Source organism: Orcinus orca, chromosome 10, assembly GCF_937001465.1.
Source record: "Orcinus orca chromosome 10, mOrcOrc1.1, whole genome shotgun sequence".
In the NCBI taxonomy this organism is placed as follows: domain Eukaryota; kingdom Metazoa; phylum Chordata; class Mammalia; order Artiodactyla; family Delphinidae; genus Orcinus; species Orcinus orca.
Window position 1 is genome coordinate 20957871 of NC_064568.1, and position 20298 is coordinate 20978168.

General features: G+C 39.0%; 2 protein-coding genes across 5 annotated transcripts in view; one reads left to right on the forward strand and one right to left on the reverse strand.

Moving 5' to 3' along the window:
* The window catches only part of FRMD4B (FERM domain containing 4B), a 334728-nt gene that overhangs the window by 100345 nt on the left and 214085 nt on the right, over nt 1-20298 (forward strand). For all 4 annotated transcript variants that reach the window (XM_033424804.2, XM_033424806.2, XM_033424807.2 and 1 more), the window contains one exon: nt 5040-5167. The gene's annotated coding sequence lies outside the window, so the exon portion shown is untranslated. The remainder of the gene's footprint in view (nt 1-5039; nt 5168-20298) is intronic.
* LOC105747906 (cytochrome c-like) overlaps nt 1-20298 on the reverse strand; it is a 76737-nt gene that overhangs the window by 21509 nt on the left and 34930 nt on the right. The window lies entirely within an intron of this gene.

A 20298-nucleotide genomic window follows, 5' to 3' on the forward strand; every position in this document is an offset into this window, starting at 1 on the left:
ATTGCTGAATCATAGTAATTCTATGTTTAATTTTTTGGGGATCGAGTGCACTGTTAACTTTGGCAAATTAAAGAAGGGGGCATGAGATGCTGTCCTGAATCTCCCATTTCCTGGTTGGTCACAGTTCCTTCAGGTATGTCACCATTCCCAGAGTGATTTTGTTATTTAAAAATATTGGGGTTACTGTAACTCATCCATCCTAATTCATTCAGACTTGCAGTTCTTTGCTCATCCTCAGATACCTAATAGCACAAATATCTTTCCCTAAATTTTATGGGTGAAATTATATGCTCTAATTGCATTTGTGTATTTGGTACGTCCGAAGATCTTAACACACAGCCCTCACTCGTGTTAAGAGTCATGGCAGAATATATTTACATAACTCTCTTAGCTTGCCTTTTCTCCCTTCCTTTCTTTAATCTCCTTCCAAATACCATCCACTCCGTTTCTATTCATAGGCTTTGGGGTTTTCAAATTGATGCATATTTACTTCGTGTATAGTGCTGTTTGTCACAGGCAGGAGTCATTGTGCATGGGGCCATGGAATCAAAGAACTTACTAGCTGTGTGTAACTTCATACAAGAGATTATATTTCCCCGACTCAGTTTCCTCATCTGCACCATTTAATAAAACCTATATTATTTTCGGAGTTTCTAGATACATCAGAGGCCACATAAGTGGTGTACCCAACTCTGGCTTAGGTGGGTGCTCGATAAATGGTAACTTTCTAGAGAGTTGGGAGGTATCTGTTCATATCTCTTTTTTCTGTCCTTGTGATCCGAGCTGACAGAAGCTGTTCAGTCTTTGTTAACACAACTAAAATAAGGTACTTAGAGAGTTCTTTGTACGTGATGCTAGATGCTGCTTGTTATATCATTATTTACTAGGAACTTTTGTCATCTAGTGGACACATGACAGTTGTGGAGAGATGGTTCAATAAAGCAGAAAATACACGGAGTCGTTCCAGCACCACTTTTCCCTATGTGCGTAATCTTTTGCAAATCACTCTCTCTCTCTCTGAGTCTAATTAATCTGTAAAGTAGGGGCTTGGACTCTTAACACATGCCTAGTATATTCTTTCTATACTAGGAGATAGCTCTCCCAGTATTTTATCTAATAGTCTTGGGGACCAAGGGGATGACTGGGTGTGGGAGGTCTTCATTCTGATTTAGTATGACCCAAACCACTACCCCATCCCCTCACTCTCTACCTACATTACACTCTGTCAACATCAGATTTCACTATGTAGATTTAACATAGTTCATATTTTAATGTTTAATTTTAAACACCTAACATAAAATTAGCCTCTTAATGCACAGAAATCTCTGGCATTCCTATATACTAATGATGAAAAATCTGAAAGTGAAATCAAGAAAACACTCCCATTTACCATTGCAACAAAAAGAATAAAATATCTAGGAATAAACCTACCTAAGGAGACAAAAGACCAGTATGCAGAAAATTATAAGACACTGATGAAAGAAATTAAAGATGATACAAATAGATGGAGAGATATACCATGTTCTTGGATTGGAAGAATCAACATTGTGAAAATGACTCTACTACCCAAAGCAATCTATAGATTCAATGCAATCCCTATCAAACTACCACTGGCATTTTTCACAGAACTAGAACAAAAAATTTTGCAATTTGTATGGAAACACAAAAGACCCCAAATAGCCAAAGCAATCTTGAGAACGAAAGAAGGAACTGGAGGAATCAGGCTCCCTGACTTCAGACTATCCTACAAAGCTACAGTTATCAAGATGGTATGGTACTGGCACAAAAACAGAAAGATAGATCAATGGAACAGGATAGAAAGCCCAGAGATAAACCCAAGCACATATGGACACCTTATCTTTGATAAAGGTGGCAGTAATGTACAGTGGAGAAAGGACAGCCTCTTCAATAAGTGGTGCTGGGAAAACTGGACAGGTACATGTAAAAGTATGAGATTAGATCACTCCCTAACACCATACACAAAAATAAGCTCAAAATGGATTAAAGACCTAAATGTAAGGCCAGAAACTGTCAAACTCTTAGAGGAAAACATAGGCAGAACACTCTATGACATAAATCACAGCAAGATCCTTTCTGACCCACCTCCTAGAGAAATGGAAATAAAAACAAAAATAAACAAATGGGACCTAATGAAACTTCAAAGCTTTTACACAGCAAAGGAAACCATAAACAAGACCAAAAGACAACCCTCAGAATGGGAGAAAATATTTGCAAATGAAGCAACCGACAAAGGATTAATCTCCAAAATTTACAAGCAGCTCATGCAGCTCAATAACAAGAAAACAAACAACCCAATCCAAAAATGGGCAGAAGACCTAAATAGACATTTCTCCAAAGAAGATATACAGACTGCCAACAAACACAGGAAAGAATGCTCAACATCATTAATCATTAGAGAAATGCAAATCAAAACTACAATGAGATATCATCTCACACCAGTCAGAATGGCCATCATCAAGAAATCTAGAAACAATAAATGCTGGAGAGGGTGTGGAGAAAAGGGAACACTCTTGCACTGCTGGTGGGAATGTGAATTGGTTCAGCCACTATGGAGAACAGTATGGAGGTTCCTTAAAAAACTACAAATAGAACTACCGTATGACCCAGCAATCCCACTACTGGGCATATACCCTGAGAAAACCAAAATTCAAAAAGAGTCATGGGGCTTCCCTGGTGGCGCAGTGGTTGGGAGTCCGCCTGCCGATGCAGGGGACGCGGGTTCGTGCCCCGGTCTGGGAGGATCCCACGTGCCGCGGAGCGGCTGGGCCCGTGAGCCATGGCTGCTGAGCCTGCGCGTCCGGAGCCTGTGCTCCGCAACGGGGGAGGCCACGACGGTGAGAGGCCCGCGTACCACAAAAAAAAAAAAAAAAAAAAAAAAAGAGTCATGTACCAAAATGTTCATTGCAGCTCTATTTACAATAGCCCGGAGATGGAAACAACCTAAGTGCCCATCATCGGATGAATGGATAAAGAAGATGTGGCACATATATACAATGGAATATTACTCAGCCATAAAAAGAAACGAAATTGAGCTATTTGTAATGAGGTGGATAGACCTAGAGTCTGTCATACACAGTGAAGTAAGTCAGAAAGAAAAAGACAAATACCGTATGCTAACACATATATATGGAATTTAAGAAAAAAAAATATCATGAAGAACCTAGGGGCAAAGCAGGAATAAAGACGCAGACCTCCTAGAGAATGGACTTGAGGTTATGGGGAGGGGGAAGGGTGAGCTGTGACAGGGTGAGAGAGAGGCATGGGCATATACACACTAACAAACGTAGTAAGGTAGATAGCTAGTGGGAAGCAGCCGCATGGCACAGGGATATTGGCTCGGTGCTTTGTGACAGCCTGGAGGGGTGGGATAGGGAGGGTGGGAGGGAGGGAGACGCAAGAGGGAAGACATATGGGAACATATGTTTATGTATGACTGATTCACTTTGTTATAAAGCAGAAACTAACACACCATTGTAAAGCAATTATACCCCAATAAAGATGTTAAAAAAAAAACAAAAAAACTACTTTTCTCCTAAAAGGATATTGAAGAAGATTGCCTACAAGAAACTCCCAACCTACACTGTGCTCTCGTTGTAGATGAGTTCTTAGAATATCTGGTTACCGAGTCCAAGCTCATACTGCTTGCTGCACTACAGACCAATAAATCGAGAGACAAGCCGTTGGGGCAAGGAGTAGAGACTTTATTCAGAAAGCCAGCAGTTTGCGAAGATGGTGGACTAGTGTCCCAAAGAACCTTCTTACCCCAGTTAGAATTCAGGCTACTTTGATATAAAAGGGGGAGCGGATGTGGTTGGTGGTTACATACTTCTCGATGCCAGAATCCTTTGTTATTGCAGCTGTCCACATAGATCTGGTCGTAATGTTCCTATAAACCTCCACAACCAATGTTGTTCTTTGTTCTGCAATTTTTTATCTTTATATGAATGGAAAAGTGTTATACCTTTAAAAGGAAGAGCCTTGAGAATGGGCTATAATGTATATTTCAGGCTATAGGCAACAGTCTTTTACAGAGACAGCGTGACTAAGCACAAGCAACAAAGCACAAGGGTTAGAGCTAAAGGAATAAACCCAATATGGAGTCAGGTTTGTTCTTCTCTCTTACAGTTCCTGTTAGGAAAGATGGATTTGTCCTATGGCAGCAGTAAGGAGAGAGCGGTGAAAGGTGCTTGTGAAGGAATCGTATTGAGTTCTTTCTGCTTCCTGTTGCCACCTTCCACCTCATACCTGTGTCACATCTAGAGGAGTTGAGGGTCAGATGGGCTGGGCTGTGGGGTCCGCTGAGGATGGTGCAACAGTGGAGTTGCATTGAACCACGTGGCACAATGATGAATACCACATCTGCTGCCTCTGCCCTCCTCTTCTCGTCCAGTTTTCACACCCTGCTGTGTGTGAAACAGTTTGGGCCCACAGTTGACAAGCGAGAATTGTCCTTCCGGACTGAAAGAGAGCTTCTGGGGAAAAGCTGTTTTCTTTTATAGGGAGAATAACAAATCCATATAAATGAGTGTATCTCATGGCGCAATACACACGCTAAAGTTCATCCGTATTCATGACACGAGCTTCATTCTCTCCACCACTGACATCTGTTAAAACTAGGTTCAGGAGTAAACCATCCTGGTTTCAGCAATTCTGAAATATTGTATTGAGTTCTCCCACTCTCACAGCCTTGATTTTACAACTGACTGTAGCTAACTTATAGTGCTTTAGCGTCTCCTACAGAGACAGAGGCTAGCATTCTATATTCAATGAAAGGCCTTACGTGAGAAGCCAAATCAGTATCAGATCTTTAGTTGTTAAGGAGGAGAGCCTCTTTTCGTCTGTATTTTGAGATAGCTCTATTCTAAATCTCACCTAATTAGGTGAATTTCTAAAACTGTGATTAAACTATAGCCAATCAAAGGAAAATTAGAAATAAATTAGAAGTCCCTGATTTGAGATGTCTAGTTCTTTCCTATATGCCTACAGAAATCAAGGAGCTGCTCCCTTCTCTGTTTCAGGTTTTGATGAGAAATCCGGAAGAAAGAATATGTGAAGGAAAAAGATGACATCTGTGCCTGGCAAACAAAATCCAAAGATTATTACAGTGAAAACAAAAGGAAAGCAAGACAGTACTTACTAGTTCAAGGTAAGCAGACATCTCTGTAAATGCTGAACTCTGATAGAACAGGTAAGTGGGTTTATGAATGTTTGTGAGTGTGCGTTGAGTTGTCAAATGGGGATAGGATATATGATATGATCTACCATCTAAACATCTGTGTTATGAGCAATGAGGAAGAAAATCAGTAAATAGTCTGCTACTCTCACATAAAAGCTAAGTGCCCAAAAGTTAAATGATAGATTACATTTTAAAAAGGGGTTCTCTTGTCAGAAAGGAAAACAAACAAACAAAAAATAATAAACAATGCTCTAACTCTACTGTGCCAGAGACACATTTCCTACAATATATTTCCCATATTCTATTTGCACGTTTGTAAAATTGTCTTTTTATTCGCAGTTGAACATTTGACCAGTTTAAGTCCACTGGACAATTGAGCAACACTAATGATTATTTTTATATATGCAATGATTTTCTTCCTTAGCTTAGTTGTAGTGAAGGTGTGCTTTATATCTTTTATATCAATACTTTGGGGTTTGTTTTTCCATTTTTCACTGCTTTTTAGAATACAGTGAGGGGGGGAATGAAATATTCCAATGGTTGCCTAAGCCTGCCATAGTGATGACAATGTGATAGAGACCAAATGTGGGTGTGTAGGTAGCACGTCCATGTGCTCTCTCAAGATTTTTCTGCGCTAGTTGATCTCAGTAGTTCATATTTGATAGGCAAAGGTGGTTTGACGTGTACTGATGTCTAATGTGCAAAAAGTATGAATTATGCACGAATAGAATGTACAACAGTTAAAGACAGCGTTTTCCCAGTCTGCTCAAGATGCTGCCTCTAGGGACTTGCTTGGTGGTCCAGTGGTAGAGAATCCATCCTGCAATGCAGGGGATGCGGGTACAATCCCTGGTCAGGGAACTAAGATCCCACATGCTGCGGGGCAACTAAGCCCTCGTGCCACAACGACTGAGCTCATGCGCCTCAACTAGAGTCCGCGTGCTGCAAACTACAGAGCCCACACGCCACAAGTAGAGAAGAGAAAAACCCGCACGCCACAACTAGAGAGAAGCCTGTGCACCACAAAAGAGCCCGCACACCGCAACGATAGATCCTGCATAGCTCAACGAAGATCCCACGCGCCTCAACTAAGACCTAACGCAGCCAAAAATAAATAAAATAAATAAATAATAAATAAATCTTAAAAAAAAAATGCTGCCTCTAGTGAAATTAATGATAGGATTGCAATTTCTGCACGCTGGCCCCTGGTGGCGAGGACTACAGTGTAGTGGTCCAGGACATGGACTCTACCACTTAACCTCTTGTGTGACTGCAGTGAAAATGATGAATCTTCCTTTGCGTCAGTTTCCTGGATTAGAGAAGGATGAGTAGATGAAACGAGTTAATGCCGGCAAGGCACTTGGGCAAAGGCCAAGCGTATAAAGAGTGCTCAGTAACTGTTAACTGATTTCTTTTCGTTGAGTGAAGTGTACTTCGGGGATGGACATTTCAGTTGTCTGTTTTTCGGGCAGTAGAGACGTGGAAAAGCCCAAAACATGTCAGGGAAGTGAAGGGCGATAATTCTAACCCTGGGCGTGTGCGCACTTTCCGAGAGACTATCATCGGGGCTGCCGGGCACCAGGCAGAGATGTAAGAAAGTTAGAGGGGAGCTCAGGGCATTTCTCAGATTCTTACTGATTTATGTACTTTGAGAAGTATTAGTGAATATAGACTTAAATGATGTAGGATCTTCTTAAGTCACAAATCAGGCTGTTTGCTGTCATCTGTAAGGCTTGGTGTCTGTAAGGCTTGGCGTGACCCGGCTGTGGCCATTCTCCCAGCCTCACCCCCTTAGTTCCTTATGCTCACTCTTACCTCCTTCCTCACCCTCTAAATCACACCAACTCTTTTGCACTTGGAGCGTTTGCACACACTCAATGCAGCCTGGGTGCTTTCTGTTTTGGCACCTAACTCCTGGCCTTTTCCTTTAATCTCAGACTGGATTTTCTCTGGCTTCTCTACTCAGAAGGACCCCTTTGTGATGTTATCTTCCAAAAATATCATCCCTAGTGACATCCTCGTCAACAGTGACTATGAGTGCTGTATTGTCCATATCCTTGCAACAAGGTGTATTCAAATTTTTTTCATCCTTGCCTGTCCGACAGGTGATGAGCTTGGTTATTTAAAGTTGGTATAAGGGAGGATGTGAAGGTATGCAGTGAGGGCCGAGGTTAATCATTCATTAACTCATCTTTGCAGGCTGTTTCCTTTTTTTTTTTTAGCACAACATTGTAAATCAACTATACTTCAATTAAAAAAAAAGAAAAACTTGTTTCCTTTATAGCACTCATGATTATTGGGAGTTATTTTCTTTATTTGGCTGTTCAGTTATTTTTCACCTGCCCTTTTTACTGGTAAGTAAAAAAGTACGTAACTTCTGTGAGGCCCAAGATGGTGTTTGCCTTTTCACAGTGATATTCTGGGATCCGGGTTCAGCAACTGCAATGTACAAAGTGCTCGAAAAACATTTTGGGAGAGAAAGAATGAATGAGTGAGACAGGCTTCCTGCCCTCAGGAGCACAGGTCTCGTAAATGAAATAGACGATTGTTCTACAGTGTTAGGGGTTCAGAAATAGAGTGAGGAGGGAATCAGTGGGTCTCACAAAAAATTAGACTCATGTAGGCAGGAGCGATATTCTGAGTATTAACAACCAGTCAGCACAAATAAAGATCAAGTCAAGCTGGCATCAGCAATGGTGCCGGGCAGGGTTTTTACCCTTCAGCTGCTGGATTGTGGGGAGGTGGGTTGGGATTCAAGGGTGGAGCTCAGGACAGTGATCTATTGCCAACCACTATGGAGGAGTTTTCAGTATTTTAGCATGAAGTGCAGCTGCATGTGTGTATTTCTACTGAAATCAGCCCTGATTATAGAAACAAGCAGAACCCCTTCTGGTCCTGGAATTCTGTTCTCTGCTTTGGTCTAGAGGACTCTGACACCCTCAAACTTCACCCCTGAGCACCCTCTGCTCTCATGGCACACCTGTACATCCTTCCTTATACCTACTTTAAATTAGCAAACTCATCACCTGTCAGACTGGCAAGGATGAAAGAAATTCCAAGTAATTCTTGTGGGAAAGATATGGACAAAAAAGCTCTCATGGTCTCTGTTGATAAGAATGTCAATAGGGGTGATATTTCTGGAAGCTAACTTGGCAGTATCTATCAAAATGTTAAATGCACATTCCTGTTGACCAGCTAATAGCACTTTTAGGAGTTCATCTTCCAGGAAACCTGGTAGAAATGCAAAATGATGTATGTACTAGTATGTTCACTCTAGCACTGTTTTACTGGCCGAAATATGACAGCAGTTTCTACATCTGTTGTTAGAAGAGTAGTAAATAAATGACGGTACTTCCATCTACTAGAATAATGTGGCTTTTAAAAATTTAGGATAGATAGCTGAAATGTATTAAGTAAAAGGGAAAAAAGCTGCCAGAATTGTGTATACCATGATCATGTTTGTTAACAGCAAATGAACACAGCCCAAGTGTCCCTCAGCAGATGAATGGATGAGAAAAATTTTGTATGCAATGGAATATTATTCAGCCATTAAAAGGAATAAAGTTCTGATACAGGCTGCAACGTGGATAAACCCTGAAAACATTATGCTGGGTGACACAAAGGGACAAATATTGTATGATTGCACTTATATGAAACATCGAGAATGGGGAAATTCGTAGAGACAGGAAGTAGATTAGACATTACCTGGAGGTGGGGTGAGGGAAGATGGGGGGTTGATGATTAATGGGTACTGTTTGGAGTGATGAAAAAGTTTTGGAAATAGATGGTGGTGATTGTTGTACAACAGTGTGAATGTAATTAATACCACTAAATTGTACAGTTAAAAATGATTGAGGGACTTCCCTGGCGGTCCAGTGGTTAGGACTCTACGCTTCCACTGTGGGGGGCATGGGTTCAATCCCTGGTCAGGGAACTATGACCCTGCCTGCCATGCAGCACGGCCAAAAAAAATTAAAAAGAAAAATAATCTGCATGTTCTGATGATTCTGGAACGATAGTATTAAAAAAAAATGAAATGGCAGGTTTTATGTCATATATATTTTACCACAATTTAAAAAAGTTTAAAGAAAAAGCAAACGAACAGTCAAAAAATAAAAGAAAAACACATGCACGCATGCATGCATGCCCATGCACACTGTATAATCTGGAAAGATGTGTTTGTATTGTTAATGGTGGTTATGTCTAACAGAGGGAATTAGGGAAGAACAGAAGAAAATATTGTCCTATATACTTGTGTATTTTTGGCACTTTTCACAGTGAACATATATTTTATAATTTTTTAATTGAAGGTTTTTCTTTAAAGTTGACCTGTGGTAAAATCTTGGAGTTGGTACAGTTTTCTAGCTTGTACAACCAAAACAATCCTGCAAATCTGTTTGCAGTTGAATTTGCTTGTGCCTAACATCCCTGTGCAGTGTTTAACCTAGAGTGAGAATTTAATTATAGTTTAAAACGCTGAGTGGTTTTCCATTTCTAGGTTAAATTATTTCTTGTGGAAAAAAAGGCTCTCAATATAGACGGCATTTGGTCTTCTGACTCCGTCAGTGAGGACCAACTCTTCTGTCTAGTAATTTACTGTAAAGCATGATGCTTCTATTTGTAGTTTTACATCCCTTTCTTTGGCATTTAAGGCATGTTGGCTGTTAAAAAAAATGAGCCTCAATCTCAGAACACTGAAAAGTTTTTGCATAATAAGAGATTTTCTAAAACCCTAATAAATTGTTGCAGAAAATACCACTTTAATGGGTCATCCATTATATAAAAGGTTTAAACCCTATAATGAGATCATAAATTTGTGCAAGTAAAGAGAAAATATGGAAGGATGCACTCACCAGGCTACTCGTGTTGGTAACCTCAAGGAGATTATCTGATGGATGGCATCAGATGAAAGATTATTTATTTTTCTTTATACACTTGTGCATTGTTAAATTGTTACAATTAGGACCTTTTCTTAATCGCTTTATTAAGCTATAACTGACGTATAATAAACTGCACATATTTAAAGTGTAAAATTTGAGATCAAATATATTTAAGACAGGATCCTCGGAGAACTGTGTGTCTTGCTTGGTATTGAATGTTCAGCACCACTTAGGCAATAAAATAAAGCAGCAGCTCAGAGCTGAGAAACCCCAAAAATAAAAAATTAAGTGTACAATTTGATGTTTTGACCTACACATATACCCATGAAAGCGTCACCATTATGAAGATAATGAAAACTTCTGTCATTCCACAAGGTTTCTTTATGCCCCTTTGTAATCCCACCTACCTACCCTACCCAGGCCCTGTCTTGCCCCAGGCAACCACTGATCTTGTTTTTATCACTGTACAATAGTTTGCATATCCTACAAACCCACATAAATGAAATCATACAGTATGTATCTTTTTGTCTGGCCTCTTTCACTCAGCATAATTATTTTGAGATTCATCCATGCTATAATGTGTATGGGTATTTCATTCCTTTTTATTGTTGAGTTGTAGTCCAGTATATAAATAAACCCCCGTTTGTTTATTTATTCACCGTTGACAGACATTTGAGTTGTTTCCAGATTTCCACTATTATGAATAATGCTACAGTGAACATTCATGTACAAGTCTTCATATGGACATATGCTTTCATTTCTCTTGGGTAAATACCTAAGAGTGGAATGCCTGGATCATATGGTAGGTGTATGTTTAACTTTTTAACAAATTTTCCAAAGTGGTTGTACCATTTTACATCCCTATCTGCACTGAATGAGAGTTCAGTTGCTCCAGATCCTTGTCAGTACTTGGTATGATCAATCGTTCTCCATTTTATCCATTCTAATAAGTATGTAAGTAGTAACTCATCGTGGTGTCAACTTGCCTTTCCTTAATGGCAAATGATGTTGACTATCTTTTCATGCTCTTACTTGCCATCTGTATATCTTCAGTAGTTGTTGCATGTGGGCTCAGTAGTTGTGGCTCACGGGCTTTAGAGCGCAGGCTCAGTAGTTGTGGCGCATGGGCTTAGTTGCTCCGCGGCATGTGGGATCTTCCCAGCCCAGGGCTCGAACCTGTGTCCCCTGCATTGGCAGGTGGATTCTTAACCACTGTGCCACCAGGGAAGTCCCAAAAGCAGAAATTTTAAGTGTGTTTGATTTGATTTGATGAATTATTATAGTGAGGGACATTTAAAGATATTTGTCAGCCCTAGGAATTTTTACCTTTAGATACCTACCCCACATGATAATAAGCATATTAAAATGCACAGGGACTTCCCTGGAGGTCCAGTGGTTGAGACTTCACCTTCCAATGCAGGGGGTGCGGGTTCGATCCCTGGTTGGGGAGCTAAGATCCCACATGCCTCACGGCCAAAAAACCAAAGCATAAAACAGAAGCAATACTGTAACAAATTCAATAAAGACTTAAAAAATGGTCCACATCAAAAAAAAATCTTAAAAAAAATAAAATGCACAGATATCCCACATTAAAAGTAATTTCTTACTCTATATGTTGTTTAAAAACCCTATAATTTTGCTTTTGAAACTGTTTATTACAATAAACTCATTTACTATTGGCTATAATTTTCCAGGATTCATCATGCATTTTAGTTGATCCATACCAAATAAAAAAATCAAACCTAAAAATTATTTTTAAAAATAATGCAATTTGTGAATATGATGATTTATCAACTAATGAAGTGGACAACATATTAACTTGTATAGATACTAACTTAAATATTTATTACTTTAGATTTTGTAGTTTTCTTTTCATATTTAAAAGTCAGTAAGTTTGTTTCCTTGTTTTTTAGGTCTAGAATACTTTTTCTAGGTCCCTGGAAAATGTGTAGTTTCTAGACTTTGTATAAAATAGTCGTGTTAAAATACATTTGAAGAAAAATAGAATAATAAATTTAAAAAGAGGTACAAATAATTTAAACATTTTTGCAATCATGAATAGACAGTCATTAGGTGTAAGTAACAGGATTTGAAACAGGTACTTGGAGACTGACTGTCATTTAGAACACTAAACATTGAGGAATTTGATGTATTTCTTCTGGTACCTGAATTTCCTGCTGAAGTTTGATTAAAACAAAGAAAGAGACTCTCCTTAGGCTCTGACGTCTCACAAAATGATGGCTCTTATTTTTTTTAATTTTCTTATTTTTAAAGTTTACTTTTTGTTTTAAAATTAATGCCTGATTTTTGTAAAAATATGCAAAGAGTAAAAGTATTTTGTGATGTTGAAAATTAAAAACTCTCACCATCCACACCTCAAACTTAACTGTTAAATATTTTTTTTAATTAAAATGAATAGACACCAGACATATGTACTTTTTTCCTCTTCAAAGCAAGAAATAACTTTTTTTTAAACATCTTTATTGGAGTATAATTGCTTTACAATGGTATGTTAGTTTCTGCTTTATAACAAAGTGAATCAGTTATACATATACATATGTTCCCATATGTCTTCCCTCTTGCGTCTCCCTCCCTCCCACCCTCCCTATCCCACCCCTCTAGGTGGTCACAAACCACCGAGCTGATCTCCCTGTGCTATGCGGCTGCTTCCCACTAGCTATCTATTTTACGTTTGGTAGTGCATATATGTCCATGCCACTCTCTCACTTTGTCACAGCTTACCCTTCCCCCTCCCCATATCCTCAGGTCCATTCTCTAGTAGGTCTGTGTCTTTATTCCCATCTTACCCCTAGGTTCTTCATGACCTTTTTTTTTTTTCTTCTTAGATTCCATATATATGTGTTAGCATACGGTATTTGTTTTTCTCTTTCTGGCCTACTTCACTCTGTATGACAGACTCTAGGTCCATCCACCTCACTACAGATAACTCAGTTTCGTTTCTTTTTATGGTTGAGTAATATTCCATTGTATATATGTGCCACATCTTCTTTATCCATTCATCCAATGATGGACACTTAGGTTGCTTCCATGTCCTGGCTGTGTAAATAGAGCTGCAATGAACATTTTGGTACATGACTCTTTTTGAATTATGGTTTTCTCAGGGTATATGTCCAGTAGTGGGATTGCTGGGTCGTGTGGTAGTTCTATATTTAGTTTTTGAAGGAACTGTTCTCCGTAGTGGCTGTATCAATTTAAATTCCCACCAACAGTGCAAGAGTGTTCCTTTTCTCCACACCCTCTCCAGCATTTATCGTTTGTAGGTTTTTTGATGATGGCCATTCTGACTGGTGTGAGATGATATCTCATTGTAGTTTTGATTTGCATTTCTCTAATGATTAATGATGTTGAGCATTCTTTCATGTGTTTGTTGGCAATCTGTATATCTTCTTTGGAGAAATGTCTATTTAGGTCTTCTGCCCATTTTTGGATTGGGTTGTTTGGTTTTTTGTTATTGAGCTGCATGAGCTGCTTGTAAATCTTGGAGATTAATCCTTTGTCAGTTACTTCATTTGCAAATATTTTCTCCCATTCTGAGGGTTGTCTTTTGGTCTTGTTTATGGTTTCCTTTGCTGTGCGAAAGCTTTAAAGTTTCATTAGGTCCCATTTGTTTATTTTTATTTCCATTTCTCTGGGAGGTGGGTCAAAAAGGATCTTGCTGTGATTTATGTCATAGAGTGTTCTGCCTATGTTTTCCTCTAAGAGTTTGATAGTGTCTGGCCTTACATTTAGGTCTTTAATCCATTTTGAGTTTATTTTTTTGTATGGTGTTAGGGAGTGTTCTAATTTAATACTTTTACATGTACCTGTCCAGTTTTCCCAGCACCACTTATTGAAGAGGCTGTCTTTTCTCCACTGTATATTCTTGCCTCCTTTATCAAAGGTAAGGTGACCATATGTGCGTGGGTTTGTCTCTGGGCTTTCTATCCTGTTCCATTGATCTATATTTCTGTTTTTGTGCCAATACCATACTGTCTTGATTACTGTAGCTTTGTAGTATAGTCTGAAGTCAGGGAGCCTGATTCCTCCAGCTCCATTTTTCGTTCTCAAGATTGCTTTGGCTATTTGGGGTCTTTTGTGTTTCCATATAAATTGTGAAATTTTTTGTTCTAGTTCTGTGAAATATGCCATTGGTAGTTTGATAGGGATTGCATTGAATCTGTAGATTGCTTTGGGTAGTAGAGTCATTTTCACAATGTTGATCCTTCTCAAACTCTTCCAAAATATAGCAGAGGGAGGAACACTCCCAAACTCATTCTACAAGGCACCATCACCCTGATACCAAAACCAGACAAAGATGTCACAAAGAAAGAAAACTACAGGCCAATATCATTGATGAACATAGATGCAAAAATCCTCAACAAAATACTAGCAAACAGAATCCAACAGCACATTAAAAGGATCATACACCATGATCAAGTGGGGTTTATTCCAGGAACGCAAGGATTCTTCAGTATACGCAAATCAATCAATGTGATACACCATATTAACAAATTGAAGGAGAAAAACCATACGATCATCTCAAAAGATGCAGAGAAAGCTATCGACAAAATTCAACACCCATTTATGATAAAAACCCTGCAGAAAGTAGGCATAGAGGGAACTTTCCTGAACATAATAAAGGCCATATATGACAAAGCCACAGCCAACATCGTCCTCAGTGGTGGAAAACTGAAACCATTTCCACTAAGATCAGGAACAAGACAAGGTTGCCCACTGTCACCACTGTTATTCAACATAGTTTTGGAATTTTTAGCCACAATAATCAGAGAAGAAAAAGAAATAAAAGGAATCCAAATCGGAAAAGAAGAAGTAAAGCTGTCACTGTTTGCAGATGACATGATACTCTACATAGAGAATCCTAAAGATGCCACCAGAAAACTACTAGAGCTAATCAATGAATTTGGTAAAGTAGCAGGATACAAAAGTAATGCACAGAAATCTCTGGCATTCCAATACACTAATGATGAAAAATCTGAAAGTGAAATCAAGAAAACACTCCCATTTACCATTGCAACAAAAAGAATAAAATATCTAGGAATAAACCTACCTAAGGAGACAAAAGACCTGTATGCAGAAAATTATAAGACACTGGTGAAAGCAATTAAAGATGATACAAATAGATGGAGCGATATACCATGTTCTTGGATTGGAAGAAATAACTTCAAAGTCATCAAAGGTGCATATGTATATAGGAAAATCTAAATGTCAGATGAGTGCTAGAGGTTGAAATATGTGCTCTTCCTATGGAAGTCTGCTTGAAAATCATTTAAAAATGTTAAACGCTCAACATCACCAATCATTAAGGAAATGCAAATCAAAACCACAATGAGGTACCAGTTAACATCAAGTAGGATGGCTATAACATATGTACATATAAAAAAGAGTTGGTGAAGCTATGGAGAAATTGGAATCCTGTGGGAATGTTAAATGATGCAGCCATTGTGGAAAACAGTACAGAGGTTCTTTAAAATGGAATATTGTTCAGCCGTAAAAAGGAAGGAAATTCTGACACATGGCACAATATGGATGAACCATGAAGACATTATGCTAAATGAAGTAAGGCAGACACAACAGGACAAATATTGTAGGATTCCATTCTTATGCTACCTAGAGTAGTCAAATTCTTACAAAGCAGAAGGGTGATTGCTAGAGGAGGGACGGGGAAGTAGGGAGTTACTGTTTAGTGGATACAGAGTGTCATTTTGGGATGATGAAAAAGTTCTGGAGAAGGATTGTGGTGATGATTGCCCAATAGTATAAATGTACTTAATGCTACAGAACTGTACACTTAAAAAATGGTAGGTTTTATCTGATATATAGTTTACCGCAATTTTAAAAAATGTTAAGAAGAGGAAAATTTCCCAGTGTTTTCAAATTTTAAAAGTTAATAGCTTAAAATACATGTTAGTGATAGTTCGCCAACATTTCTTAATGGTCTCATGACCTAAAACAAAAGTACAATATTTTTAAAGGGAAAAAAATACTGTTTTCCATTTAAATGATGCTTCATACTCCTGACTTTAGTGGTGCAAATTCAGAAGCAAGAAATTACTAGCCAACTACTAGGCACTGTTTGAAGACTTTACGTTTGTTAACTCATTTAATCCTCAACAGAACTAGGAGATACCGTTATTTCCATTTCACAGATGAGGACTGTAAGAACAGAGAGGTTATGAACGATTCCCAAAGTTACACCGCTAGTGAGAGATACAGCTGGCTGTCAAACTAGAAATGTGGCTTCAGAGCCCACAGCACTCTGAGCCACTCTGTTTTCCCACCTCCCAACTACGAAGAGCTTTATTATCAGGAGAGCTGTCTATACACGGTGTGATCATTTCTGGGATTTCTTCTGGGTTGTTATACCTGAAAAGCTTGAGTGTATTGATATGCTATTAGCTTTTCTTCTGTAGAAGACTGTGACCTGATACCTGTAAATGATTTGTCTCCAGCTGGAAATGAACATTTGCCCAGCTTTTTATTAATGCCAATCGTGAAGGAGACCCAGGAGAATGCTATAAAAATGAAAGTTTTTAGATTTTATCAAGGAAAGGCTCTGGAAAGGAAATCTTTATATTGGAAGAGGAAGACATGACCTCATGTTCTTTCCTTTGCGCTAAGATTGACGTCTCCGAAAATGTTAGGTTAATTAAAAAAAGAAAAAAAAAGACTTCATGTCTATGTTCAAATAATGCTGAATTAAAAGGAGTTAGAATTTCTTGAGTGCTGGACTTCTTAGGAATTTAGCATGCTAATACATACTGTGAATTGCCAGAAAGAGATATAACATGTATAGTACATTAAATAATATATGAATATATATTATATAATTTAAAAATTGTTTCCCACAGTCATTTTACCGCAGAGTACTTCCCCTGTGGAAAGACATGCTTCCAGGAACACTTTTGGGAATAACGTTCTAGGGATTTTCCAAATCTACCACCAGGGGACAGTTGTCCCCCCTTTTATATTCTGATTTAAACATTGACCAAAACTTTATTTTCCCTCCGCACACCTGAGACAGGCTGACATTTCCAAGCAGACTTTGCTAAAAACTTTCAAGGGATGAAGGAAAGAAATTTTAAAAAGTAAGAAGTCCTATAGTCATATTTCCCAAATCCATGAGGCTGAGCTAAAGAAATAGCGTATCTGCCGAGTTCTCCTGGGCCAGTATGGAATACGAGTTCTCAGCCATATTGCTTGCCTTTTTCCCTCCTGTTTCTCAGCCAAGTGGCCTTTCTATCATCCTGGCTCCCAAGAGCATCTGTGGCCTTATGTTATCACAGCTGAGGATAAATCCCACAGACCTTTGTGTCTTCACAGCTCAAATTCTTTTCTGATTTAAATTTCTCAGGTCTGCCCTGTGATCTTTCTTCTCAGTCCTGGTTGGAAGCTCTGAGGTACCTCTGTGGTGATGAATAGACATGGCAGTCCCATGAATGGTCTAATCCTGATTAAATTCGCAGTAAATGTGCCTCTCAGGTCTCATGCCAGGGCAGACATTATTAATCATCTCAGCATGCTTTCTCTGTAGAACTCAGTCTCACAATCCTTCCTGACCCTGGGCTCCAGACAGGTATTACCAGTAGAGTGCTGTTAATGTAATTGGGAAAATTCTCTCATCCAAACCTAGGATATAAATGCCACCCATCTCTGGAACTTTCTGTAGTGACTCTCAGATGAATGTAATCTCCCTAATTCTGTATGCAAACACACACACACACACACACACACACACACACACACAGGTTTTAAAAACTCTATTTTAGATCCACAAAAATCAAAGTCTCCACTCCAGCCCCATCACATCCTTGTCCGTACCTTATCTGTAGCACACTGTGTAGGTGCTGCACTTAATTGGAAGAGGAGGGTTGTTACATCCAGGATGTGCCAGAGGCTTCAGACTGAGCCCATTCTGTTGTTTAACGTCTGATTGTAATTGATATCATGTGACCTATGTCCCATTTTAATTAACATGTCCTTGGAGTTGCCTTAGTATGAGCTGCTCAGCAAACACCCTGTGCTATGTCAAACTTTAGCAAAAGCCTAACCTATTAATATTTTGGTAGGCTTTGAAACTATCTTCTGACAGGTGGTTTTTTTTTAATGCTGAGAATTTATTTTAATAAACATAATATTTATACTGATTATGTCATATTTAATTTATATTTATATAAACATAATATTTAATAAAGAGAGCAGTAGGAGGTCATCATTAAGGGTAACCTCTGGAGTTAGACGGGGTTCAGTTCTCTGCTCTGCCACTTACTTGCTTTGGAGGCTTTGATTAACTACTACTTAACCCCTTATGAGAAATAAAGATAGTAACAACACCTATCTTGTTATGGTTTATTTATAAAATAAATGTTACTGTGCTTCTGCTTTGTACCAAGTATTAAACATCTTTGGGAGGACTGAATGGAATCGGGCAATTAATTCATCTAGCCCTGAAATGATCTTACATTAATTCATGTGTCGTAAACCAATAAACCAATAATTTGGCTTTTGACAATTGAAGAGAAACTTTGTATCTCATTCGTTTAATATTTATTTATTTATTTATTCATTTATTCATTTAGGCTGCGTTGGGTCTTAGTTGCAGCACGTGGGATCTTCCTTGCGGCTCGTGGTCTCTTTGTTGCTGCGCGCGGGCTTCTCTCTACCTGTGGCGTGTGGGTTTTTTCTCTCCCTGGTTGTGGTGTGTGGGCTCTAGTTTGCGGCACGTGGGGCTCTCTCCTTGAGGCGGTTGAGCTCAGTAGTTGTGGCGCGCGGGCTTAGTTGCCCCGTGGCATGTGGGATCTTAGTTCCCTGACCAGTGATCGAACCTGCACTCCCTGCATTGGAAGGTGGATTCTTTACCACTGGACCACCAGGGAAGTCCCCGTTTAATATTTATTTTTGATTGTCAGTCAAGACAAGGATTTCTTCTTATATTTATTGGCCATTTGTATTTCTTATGAAAATTGCCTGTTCCCATCCTTCTTTTTGTATTGATTTGTTGATTACATTAATAAATTAAGAAATAATTGATTCGAAGGTGACACACCGAGGTATAAGCCATGTGTCCTAATAACACAGTCCCGATCACAAAAAGATTGCAAATAATCGGAGAATGTGAATTCTCAGCTTCTGCCTAATCTTTATAGTTGGTGCCTCGGGGTGTCCCGTTTTCTTGGAGTCAGTCTTGAGCCCACAGATGGCTGTTTCCCCTTTCTGATTAGGTGTGCGTGGTCTCTGTGAGCCATGGGCCAGTTGCATGGGGCGGGAGAGCAGCATCTTCGCCGTCCCGGCGGAGTCCCAGAGAGGAGGCAGGTGGGGCTGTGTGACCACCGTCCTCAACGGAAGGCAGCAGCAACATTTGCCTGCGAAGGTGCACAGCTCCACGCCCGCCATCAGTTTTAAGGAAAGGAGATGCACGATTCCTCCGCATCTTATTCATTTCTATATCTTACTCTCTGGGCCAACGTTAGTTGGAATGATGGTAGAATAAATGATAAGTGACTCCGTTTGCCCCAAATATGGTTTCTCTTAGCACCACACTCTAGGAAAGGGGACCCCTTCCATAAACTGAATTCCTTCTCAGAGGAAAAAATAATGTTCAAAAAAGAAATTTAAATTAAATTATTTTTAAATACACTTATTAAAACACTGTGATATAATAACAGAGGTGCTTATAATGCAATAAATAACAAGATCTAGTGTACTGTAATTTCAAAGGAATCAGGAGTGTAAACGGTATTTTGTGATATAGACAAAGACTAATGTGATGTAAGAGTATCTGTGATTTCTCTTGGAGACCAAGTGTTACTGCTAATATTTCTGTAGGTTGTTACTTATATTCGCAACTGAAGGAATGCTAAATTTTAACTAGAAGTTAGTGATAATTTTTAAATATGTAATTTTTATACTAATTCAGGTTCTATCCTTAAATTCTGTGCCAGGATCCGCTGGGGATCATGGACCCCTGACTAAATCCCTTGGTTTCTGGGCTGGGGTAGGGGAAGGGGTGATTACAGAGGAGCCTGGGGGCATTTTTTGAGGTAGTTAGAGCTATTCAATCTTGATTGTGATGGTGCTAAGTGACTGTATATGTCTGTCAAAAATGGAGAATTTTATGGTATGTAAATTAGAGAGAGAAAAAGAAAAGAAAGGAGGAAGGGAGGAAGAGAAAGAGATGGAGAGAGAGAGAAAGATGTGTATTGC